We start from the raw sequence: 9,827 nt of genomic DNA on the forward strand, positions 1-9,827 counted from the left end.
TGAACTTATCTCCCACAATCCCTTGTGCACAATTACAAACCAGCTTCATTGTAGATAGAGCAATGAGTAAGACAGACTGAGATTCTGCCCTAATAATAAAAAGTAAATAACCATGATGATAGTAACTTTCATTAACGGTTGCAGTGGAGAACTTCAGAGTCCATGCAATAATAAAATTATCGTGAAATAATGTGACATACTAAAAATGCCTTAGAGCGTGTAATTTTCAATCTATTAAATTTTCCCATAATTTAACTAGGAAGAGAATTCGAAGGACAGTGTCTTACAAAAGGAATTGTATGGGGGATGTTCCATCAACAAACTGTGAGATGTGGTCAGTGGCCTGCATGTTAAAGCTAATGGCCTGGGGTGAAGCAGGAAAAAAAGTTACATTTCAGCTATTGCAGAAATTAAAAGCCACATTTTGAACTTTTCCCCTTATCTCCTAAGATATATGGTGGTCATTTGAAATATCATGCTTATGGAGATAGATTAGCATATTAAAATATTTTCAGGTAAACACTAGAAGAATGAGCTGTAGGGTCACTAAGAACTTCTTAGGAAGATGTATCAGCTGAAGTTTAAAAAGACTGCAGGTGAGGGCAACACTTAAATAGAGATTTGTTGTTTGGGAAGAATGAATGGATTTTTAGGATCTGTAGAAGGAAGATTTTTCTGTGTTAAGCCTTGAAGTCAGTTGGTTATGTTGACAAGAAAGAGGTTTCATGATGGACTTCTGAATTTCAGATCTGAGGAAACAGAGTTATTGAGGAGATTTAATATTTTTTATAATTTTTAATTAATTAAATTGTGGTCAGAGTTGTTTAAGACTTGAATGTAAGACTTGCAACCATAAAAATCCTAGAAGAAAACATAGGATGTATGCTCTTTGACATCAGTCTTAGCAGTATCTTTTTGAATATCATGTTTCCTCAGGCAAGGGAAACAAAAGAAAAAACAAACAAATGGAACTACATCAAACCAAAAAGGTTCTGTAGAGGAAACCATCAACAAATGAAAAGACAGCCCACTAGCTGGGAGGAGATTTTCTTTAAGCTTGGAGCAATAGAGAAGGCAAAGATATGAATCTGTTTTGTTTATTGAGGAGTTTGTTTTTAAAATCAACAAGGAGTTATACCTTCAAGAGAAAAAAAAGCTGTAAACTCAGAGGAAATATTTTAATATAGCTATCTGTAATTAAGTTATAAACATTTGCAATGATTTTGAAGTAAATCTTTTATATTGAAATAATTTTAATCTGTAGAAATGTTGCAAAGATACTACAGAGAGGTCCCAAGTACCTCTCATCTAGTTTTCTCTAATGTTACCATTGGACATTACCATGGTGCATTTGTTAAATCTAGGAAACCAACATTGGTGCTGTCAGGGTAAGAGGAAGAATCTCCCTCTGCCCTTTCCCTTAAGGTTCTTCTGGCTGGCCAAATAATTAACAAGACAGGTTAGCAGGAGAAAAGAATATCAAGTTTAATAACATGTATACATGGGAGAAAGCAGGGACACTGTGTTTCTCAACACAATAGCAGAAATTCTCGTCTTAAATACCATGTTAAGCCAACGACAAAGGAGGATGTTGGGGGTGGGGGGAGTCAGTTACAGGAGATTACCACTAAAGCACAGTAAACAAGAGTAAGGATATTATGCAGATTTAAGGCCTCACCTTTCACATTGATAAGACTCTAGAAATGAGGCCATCCCCCCCTCTTCCCAAAACAGAGAGGGAGATACCTTTACAAATGGAGATTTCCCTTATAAATATAAATGATTGTCTGGCAACTCCTTGCAGGGCCATCCAGAGAATGTGGCCAGAGAGACAGAACTTCGGATAAGATGGGCTTGTTGGTGCCTTTCCTATTGTAACATTTATCCTACATTATCTTTACAGCCATCATGATAGATCTGTTCCAGGAAGGAGCCACCATGTCAAATTCTTTAGGCAGTTAGTGGGGGAGGTCAAATGTCCCTAGAGAAAACAGCCAAGGTAAAGAGATAGATTTCAGGGTGGCCAAATCTTTTTTTAAAGATTTTTTTTTTAATTCATTTTTCCCCCCCAAAGCCCCAGTAGACAGTTGTATGTCATAGGTTCACATCCTTCTAGTTGCTGTACGCGGGACTCGGCCTTGGGTTGGACGGAGATGTGGTGCCTCGGGGCGCGCCCGGGATCCGAACCCGGGCCACCAGCATCAGAGCGCGCGCACTCAACCGCCAAGCCACGGAGCCGGCCCCAGGGTGGCCAAATCTTGATCTCCCACGGTGCATTACTGTTAGCTAACCTCCAGACTTTATTTACATTTCACCAGATTTAACCCTCTGTCTTTTTTTTCTCTGCCAGGATCCAATCCAGAAAAGCACAGAAAGTTTAGTCTTCTTGTCTCCCCAGTCTCCTCTGCTCTAGGACACTCTCTCATTCTTTCCTTGATTTTCATGACCTTGACAGATTTGAGGAATATTGGTGAGGCATTTTTTAGAATATCCCTCAAGTTGGCCTTGTGTTATGTTTTCTTCATGATTAGACTGGATTTAGGTATTTTAGAGAAGGATACCACATCTCATCATGTCATATCATTTGATAATATGATTTATTATTAAGATGGTATTCCCCTCAATCTCTTGTTTAAAGTATTTACCAGGTTTCCCCACTGTGAAGTTACTATGTTGTTTTTTCGCCATAGTCTATTCTTTGTAAGGATATCATTAATTGCAGCTCATACTCAAGGAGCAGGTGGGTGGAAGAAGTAAGCTCCCCACTTTAAGGAAGGAGTATATACCTATATTATTCAGCATTCTTCTCAAAGGAATATATTTCTCTTCTGCTTTATTAATATATTTAGTTATTTTTCTCACTTCAGTGTGGACTTGTGTATTTTATACTTTCTGTTATAATTCAATACTATGCTCTTTACTTTGTTGTTCAAGTTGATTCAAGTTTGGGAACTTTTTCAGGTTGGCCTCTCTGTCCCTTTGATGTGTCCCCAAACTTTTGATTTGAGCACTTACTGCCCTACAAGATTTACCAGTCTCTTGTATATTCCATGTGCTGGCTTAGAATCAGCCATCTCTAAGGAACCATTATTAGAGAATGGTATTTGAAATCAAGATCTAGGTGTTGGGTGTGCTCATTGCTACAGAAGTATCACTGCTGCTTGGCCTTCTAAGCATAAAGTAAGAAATATATGTTTACACATATATCTACAAATATTTTTGTATCTCTCTATATCTGTATAGCTAAATATGGGTTCATGCTGATGTCTCCAATTCTAACCCAATACGTAGGGTGTGTTCTCGCCTTTCTTCTTGCTTCTGTTAATACAATCAAGTATTATGACTTTGCATGCCTTTGAAGGGTTTTTAATTGCCATAACAGCTGTATTTTTTTCTCTCAGTTTCTGAAAGATTATTATTTGTTGAGTGATGTTTTTGTCAATTGCATGATATCTATGTAATATATGTTGGACAAGGAAAATTCAGAGGTACTTTGAGAAAACAAATGCATTTTTCTTCTTTTCCTCTTGTGAGGGATCAGAATTGGCTACCTCAAAATATGTCTCTTTACTTTGATTATTTTCTCTGAAAGAAACTTTGACCACCCCACACTAACTGCCTAAAAGAATTTAACTCTGGGTATGGATAGACTGGGATGATTGTTGCTAAACCCATTCCAAGTAAAAGTAGAAGTTATCCTTTGTAAGAGACATTTACATTTATAGGGGAAATCTCCATTTGTAAAGGTATCTCCCTGTCTGTACCAGGAAGAAGTGGGGATGACCTTATCTCTAGAAACTCTTATTAGTGCAGAAGATGAGGACTTAAATCTGCATACTGTTGTTTACTGTGCTTCTCTGGTAATCTCCCATAACTTACTCCCCTCATCCCCAATATCTTCTTTTGTCTTTCTATTTAAGAGCAGGACCTCTGCCATTTTGTCAAGATACTCAGTTACCTAGTGGGTCTCTTCCATGTATACATGTTAAAAAGCTTTGATTTTCTCCTGCTATTTGGTCTCATGTCAATTTAATTTGAAGCCCAGTCAGAAAGGACCCAGAGTGGGTAGAGGATAGTATTCCTCCCTTTCAGTTTGGCAACTTGGACAGGATAAAAATTTCACTGGCTGGATGCTCTTTGCTCCTGGACTACTGCAGCTGAGAGTTCCTGGACCCCTGACAAGAACTGGCAGGAGGTAAAGAGTTCTTACCAGATCACTCTCCCAGATCTCTGCCTGCAGGGTCCAGTGAAAGCAAGAGTGGTGATTTTTTTCTTTTCTAAATTTAGATTAGCAGGAGAAAATGTTGGTGAGGCTAGCTTCTTGGACTCAGCAACTCTAGGATCTGGCTGAGCACTCGTTGGTTAATTGATCCTTTTCCTCCCAGAAATAGTTACTCTGTCTCCTTGTCTCTGTCTTTTTGTGTCATTTGTCATAAGACACAGGCATCTCTATAAGCCTGTTGTCTGGGAATATGGGCATGAAGTGAAAAGCTTTGCTAAGGGCATCTTGGAAGCCAAAAAGGCCACAAATTTGGTGGGAGTGGGTCAAGCAGTTAAGAGCCATTAGGGCAATTGCTACCTCAAGAAATCTCCCATGAAATGATGAGTTGGGTCACAGAATGGGGTAGATGACACAGGTCCCCCACTAACTTCAAGAAAATGTCCATGCAATGACGAGGTACCTTGTAAAGCACACACAATCCCCAACCCCGTGGTACCTCTCCCCTAGGTATTATTCTTGCTCCAAGAGACCCAAGATTTAGCTAAAGCTGTTAAGGTACATAGCAGATGAGGTTTTTTCTTTTTTCTTGTTCTATGTCTTGAGAGCTTTGCTTTGTGATCTTTCTCACCTCTGCTATCCAGAGGATATATGTACTGGCATACATCTTGGTGGCCAGTTGAGTAGACTGGGGTTCTGGGGGACACTCTCTTTGTCTGGCTGTGCCTGCTCTCAGGGAAGTTTGTCATAAGGGGTCCCATTTGCTTTCATAAGGGGCCTCTGTCATTTCAACCTTTGTTTCTTATTGTGCTTTCTTATTTTTGGGAGTGAATTCTCTGGATCTCTTTTGAAGACATCTCTTGTGTCCATGGTTAAGCTTTGGTATGAGTTGCTGCTAAGATCCTACTCACCAATGTGGCCAGATGATGGATCATTTAAATCAGAAAAACTTCTAAATTGTGCAAAAAAATTGTGAGAGCTCTCACCATAAGTGTTTTATTGGTACCTACGAAAAGGCCAGATTAAAAAAAGAAAAAAAAAATTGACTAGCCTTAAGACCCTGAATCAGGTTACAATTAAATTGAAAAAATGTAAAAGTGTAAGTGTTGATAAGTTTATAAAGGTTGGAAAGTTTGAGCTAATTTTATATAAAGAGGTTATATCAACTTTGGCTGAGTATGTTTTAAATGTCTGACTGGGAATGCTTCCCTTGTCCAAAATGATAAGACCAAGACCTATTGATAAAGAACTAATGAAAACTATGATTAGAGGTATAAGAGTTGATGGAATTCAGATGAAATCTTGTAGAAAAACTGATATATTTATGGGCTTTATGTGAAGTAATTGTATCTTTTTTTTTTTGCTTGATTGTATTATAAATTATATTGTGGGAATAAACATTGTAACTCACTGGAGAATGTTTCCCCTGCCTGATTGTAAGACAGCATATAAATCTGCCCTTCAGATAGTGTTAATTAAACCTACAAAAAGGAAGTCACTAGGGTGGGCTGAGCCCACACTGTATGAGATAAAAACTAGAGGCTAATATCAGGATAATAAAAGCCCCCCCCAAAGTAAATTGGTCTAGGGTTAAATTGTACACTTAGAAAAAAGGCATTGGTTAAATACTTTGTACAGACTTTTAAAGGTGTGGTACATTGTCCTGAAGTTTTAAAACATACAAATCTTTAATTCACCTCTTAAGTTAAAATTTTCCCTGTTATAAAAACAAAGGCAATTAAAAAAATGTAGCTAGAAGGGTAGATCAACTTCTTTTGTCATTCAAACTGTAATCCAGTTCTTTGGGGAACTGGAAGCAACCATCTTTTTCTTACAAATCTCTGCAAGGCCAGAGGTACGGCTTTAGAAAGCAGTTCAGAGTTCACCTGTCTTTTCTCAATCCCAAAGCCTCCCCTGTTATTGAGACAAAAGATTGAGACATTAGATAAGGCAACCACGCCCCAGGAACTCCATCTTGGAGAAAATTGAGTGGGTTCTCTCTGCCTTTATGGGGTAGATTTCCTGCTCCCATCTTCTCTAGGAACTGAGAGCCATGCTTCGAAATGCAAATGTTTCTCAGAAACTGGTGGGTTTTGTATTACAGCTGATTCATAACAAAAGTTCAATGTCTATGTCTACCACTCTGTATGTGTGTCTACATGTATATACATGTGTGATATTTTACCTCCAGGTGGTATAGCCAAAATTAAGAGCTCTGTTTAATTGGCTTAAAGTAAGCACTTACATGTCTTTCAAGTTAACATGATATGAAATAATCTTTGGTAAATGAAAGCTGATTTAAATTTGTTGATTTAGCTGAAATAGGCATGTCCTCAGAGTTGTCAGTATTTGGGTGTGGCGCAGACATGCAGCCTGGGTTTACTAGTCAAATAAGCTCATGTCGTCTGTTACCAATTCATCAGTGACATAATAGCTTTAAAAGATAGCTAATTTTGTCTAATATCTCATGAAGTTTTCAGGAGTAATCTAAACATAATTGTTGGAAAAAAGTGATTTATATAAATGAAAATGGGTAAGAGTTTTTGGGTACTGTGGGAGATCAAGATTTGGCCACTCTGAAATCTATCTCTTTACCTTGATTGTTTTCTCTGAGGGACACTTGACCTCCCCCACTACCTGCCAAAAGAATTTGACATAGTAACTCCTTCCCGGAACAGATCTTCTATCTGATGGCTGTAATATAATGTAAAATAGATGTTACAATAGAAAAGGCATCAACAAGCCCATCTTATCAGAAGTTCTGTCTCTCTGGCCACATTCTTTGGACCGCCCTGCAAGGAGTTGCCAGACACACATTTACATTTATAAGGGAAATCTCCATTTGTAAAGGTATCTCCCTCTCTGTTTTGGGAAGAGGGGGGATGGCCTCATTTCTAGAGACTTATCAATGTGGAAGGTGAGGCCTTAAATCTGCACAATAACCTTACTCTTGTTTACTGTGCTTTAGTGATAATCTCCTGTAACTGACACCCCCCACCCCCAAAATCCTCCTTTGTCATTGGCTGAAGATGGTATTTAAGCTGAGAATTTCTGCTATTGTGTTGAGAAACGCAGTGTCCCTGTTTTCTCCCATGTATACATGTTATTAAACTTGGTATTATTTTCTCCTGCTAACCTGTCTTGTTAATTATTTGGCCAGCCATAAGAACCTTAAGGAAAAGGGCAGAGGGAGATTCTCCCTCTCTCCCGACAGTAAAATAATTATGTTTTATGGTATGTATACTTGAAAAAACAGCTTCTAAATTCCTTTTGGTAACTTAAGACTTTAGAGTTTTGCTAAATTAAATTAATGATAAAAGTTTGTTGAGTATCTGGGTCATTTTCAAATAAGATAAAATACTGAAACATTATTGCTAAACATATCTAAACTTATCTACTTTTGGCTTCTTCTTACAGAGAAACTAAAAGGTGTTTTGTGTCTATCAGTAAACATGTCTTGTGTTTTATTAAGATTGTACTATAAAGTAACATGTTTCCAGAAATTGTGAAAAGCATTTGTAGGTTCATCAGGCCAGGGAATGCTAATGTAAAGGAAAGTTTATAATTGCTTACTTCTTAGTTTTTACTTAAAAATTAAGGTTTATAAGGGTTAAAATTCTAATATGTGATTAAGGCTACTAGAAATTAATAAGGAAAATATGTTTGTATTCAAGGAAAGTAAGATATATGTTTTCAGTAAAAAAGATGTAAGGAAAGGGAATATTTTTGTTTGTTTTGTTAAAAAAAGATAAATTTGTCCTAAAGTAATAGAAAAGGAAAAAACTTGGGACAAATTCTGAATGTATACAGTAAGTGACAGAATGTTTGTAAAAGTAAAACCCTGAGGAGTTTTATGCCTGATCAAGTTGGCTGGGATTAAAGTAAATCCAATTAAGTAAATAATTAGTTTTAGTGTCAAAAAGTGAACTGGTACAAAATTAGAATTTTGTTCTCTCTCTCTTAAAGGATAATTTTCTTGAATTTTAGTCTGCTTTTGGTAGAGAAATTATAAAAGGTTTTCTTTACTTTTGAGTGAGACTTTGGTTAAATGGATAGCTAAGCATTGTTTCATGGGGACCTATGATATTGTGTTTGTGAATATTATTGATATAGATGTTTTGAAATTGTATAATATTACTAAAATTCTAACCTGTCCTGGTTATCAGTCATAATTCTGGTTATTTTAAAGTGTTGTACATCACAAAAGTAACCAAATTTCTTTGTCAATTGCCATTTTGGGGTCTTTTGTTATTTACAGACAGTTATTTCTTTGCTCTGATGCTTTTACAAAATATGTTTCGTCTTCAGAAAAATTCATGGAAAGGACTCTGGCATTTACTCTAAAATACAGGTTTCTTATAAACTTTCAGATTGTAAAACTAAACTAGGTAGGAAACTACAGTGCTCTAATGGAGAAGCTGATGGCTTCATGAAACTGCTAACACAAGATTAAGATCAATAATCAATTACACTGGACTGAATGAACTGATGAGGATGATTATAACTTTTATAACTTTTGTTTGAAATGTTGATTTTTTAAATGCTTTGTTTTTTCAGATTTGAGGAAAACTTTCTCTTTTCTCTTAAGCTAGCTGTAACTTATAGCAATTTGGTAAATTATACCTTTGTAAGTAGGATTGAAACACTTATCTTTTTCTTTTTACCTGATCGCTCTAGAATTTGGAAACTTTTAGTAAGTGAATATTCTTATTTCATGGCAATATAGTTATTTGCATAAGTTCGATAAGAATCTGTTCTCCTTATAACAGGACACAATTGGAAACATTGGTTATATTACCAAGGCTTTGACTGGAATATCATATTTTGAGAGAAACATATAGACTCAGCTATGACAAGACAGCTTTTGAGAGACAAACATCGGACTTTGTGGAATAAAGCCACATGGAAATATTGGCCTGGTACCTTATGTAAAGCACTCTAAGCAACACTTACCGGATAAGTAAGGAATGTCACTTATGAGGCAGTTGCAAGGAACCACAAAATATTCTGTGGGACCTCAAAAAGAGAGGAATTCACCCAAATCTGTAGGTATTGCAGGGGAAGTCTAACGACAAAATCCTTGGCTTGGTTTTCCTGGCCTCAAGAGGCCTTTAAAGTTCAATTTGAGATTCCTTATAAAAAGTTCCAGCAAAGCAAATTTAAAAGAGCCTATATGATCAGTTGCTATTCTTGCTGTACATATGTAAATAATTGGGCCAAGTTTATTGATACTAGACTTATTTTGCAAACCAGTTAATCTTAATTTGGTGATCTTTTACAAAGAATGAGGGTGATTTTAAAGAGAAAAATTGTATTTCAGTAAAAACTATAGTACACATTTGTGGATATTAGATCCTAGCTTTGTTAATTGTCTTTGAGGCTTTTGTTTTATATCTGTCAACTGGACTGGATCCTGAATTCTTATAGTCTCCTGAAATATCTGGCTACAAATATCCAGACTAATGTTTTTGATTTTTTTTTCTGTCATTTTCATTTGGAATCACTGAGAACTGAACCAGCCCTTTTTCCTGAAGTCTGGCAAACTGAAGCTGGAGGACAACGTAAACTTAAGAGAGATTAATATCTGTTGTTACGTAAGGTACTCAGA

The sequence above is a fragment of the Ceratotherium simum genome, chromosome 24, assembly GCF_057802395.1.
Source record: "Ceratotherium simum simum isolate JZ-2026a chromosome 24, ASM5780239v1, whole genome shotgun sequence".
Taxonomy (NCBI): Eukaryota; Metazoa; Chordata; class Mammalia; order Perissodactyla; family Rhinocerotidae; genus Ceratotherium; species Ceratotherium simum.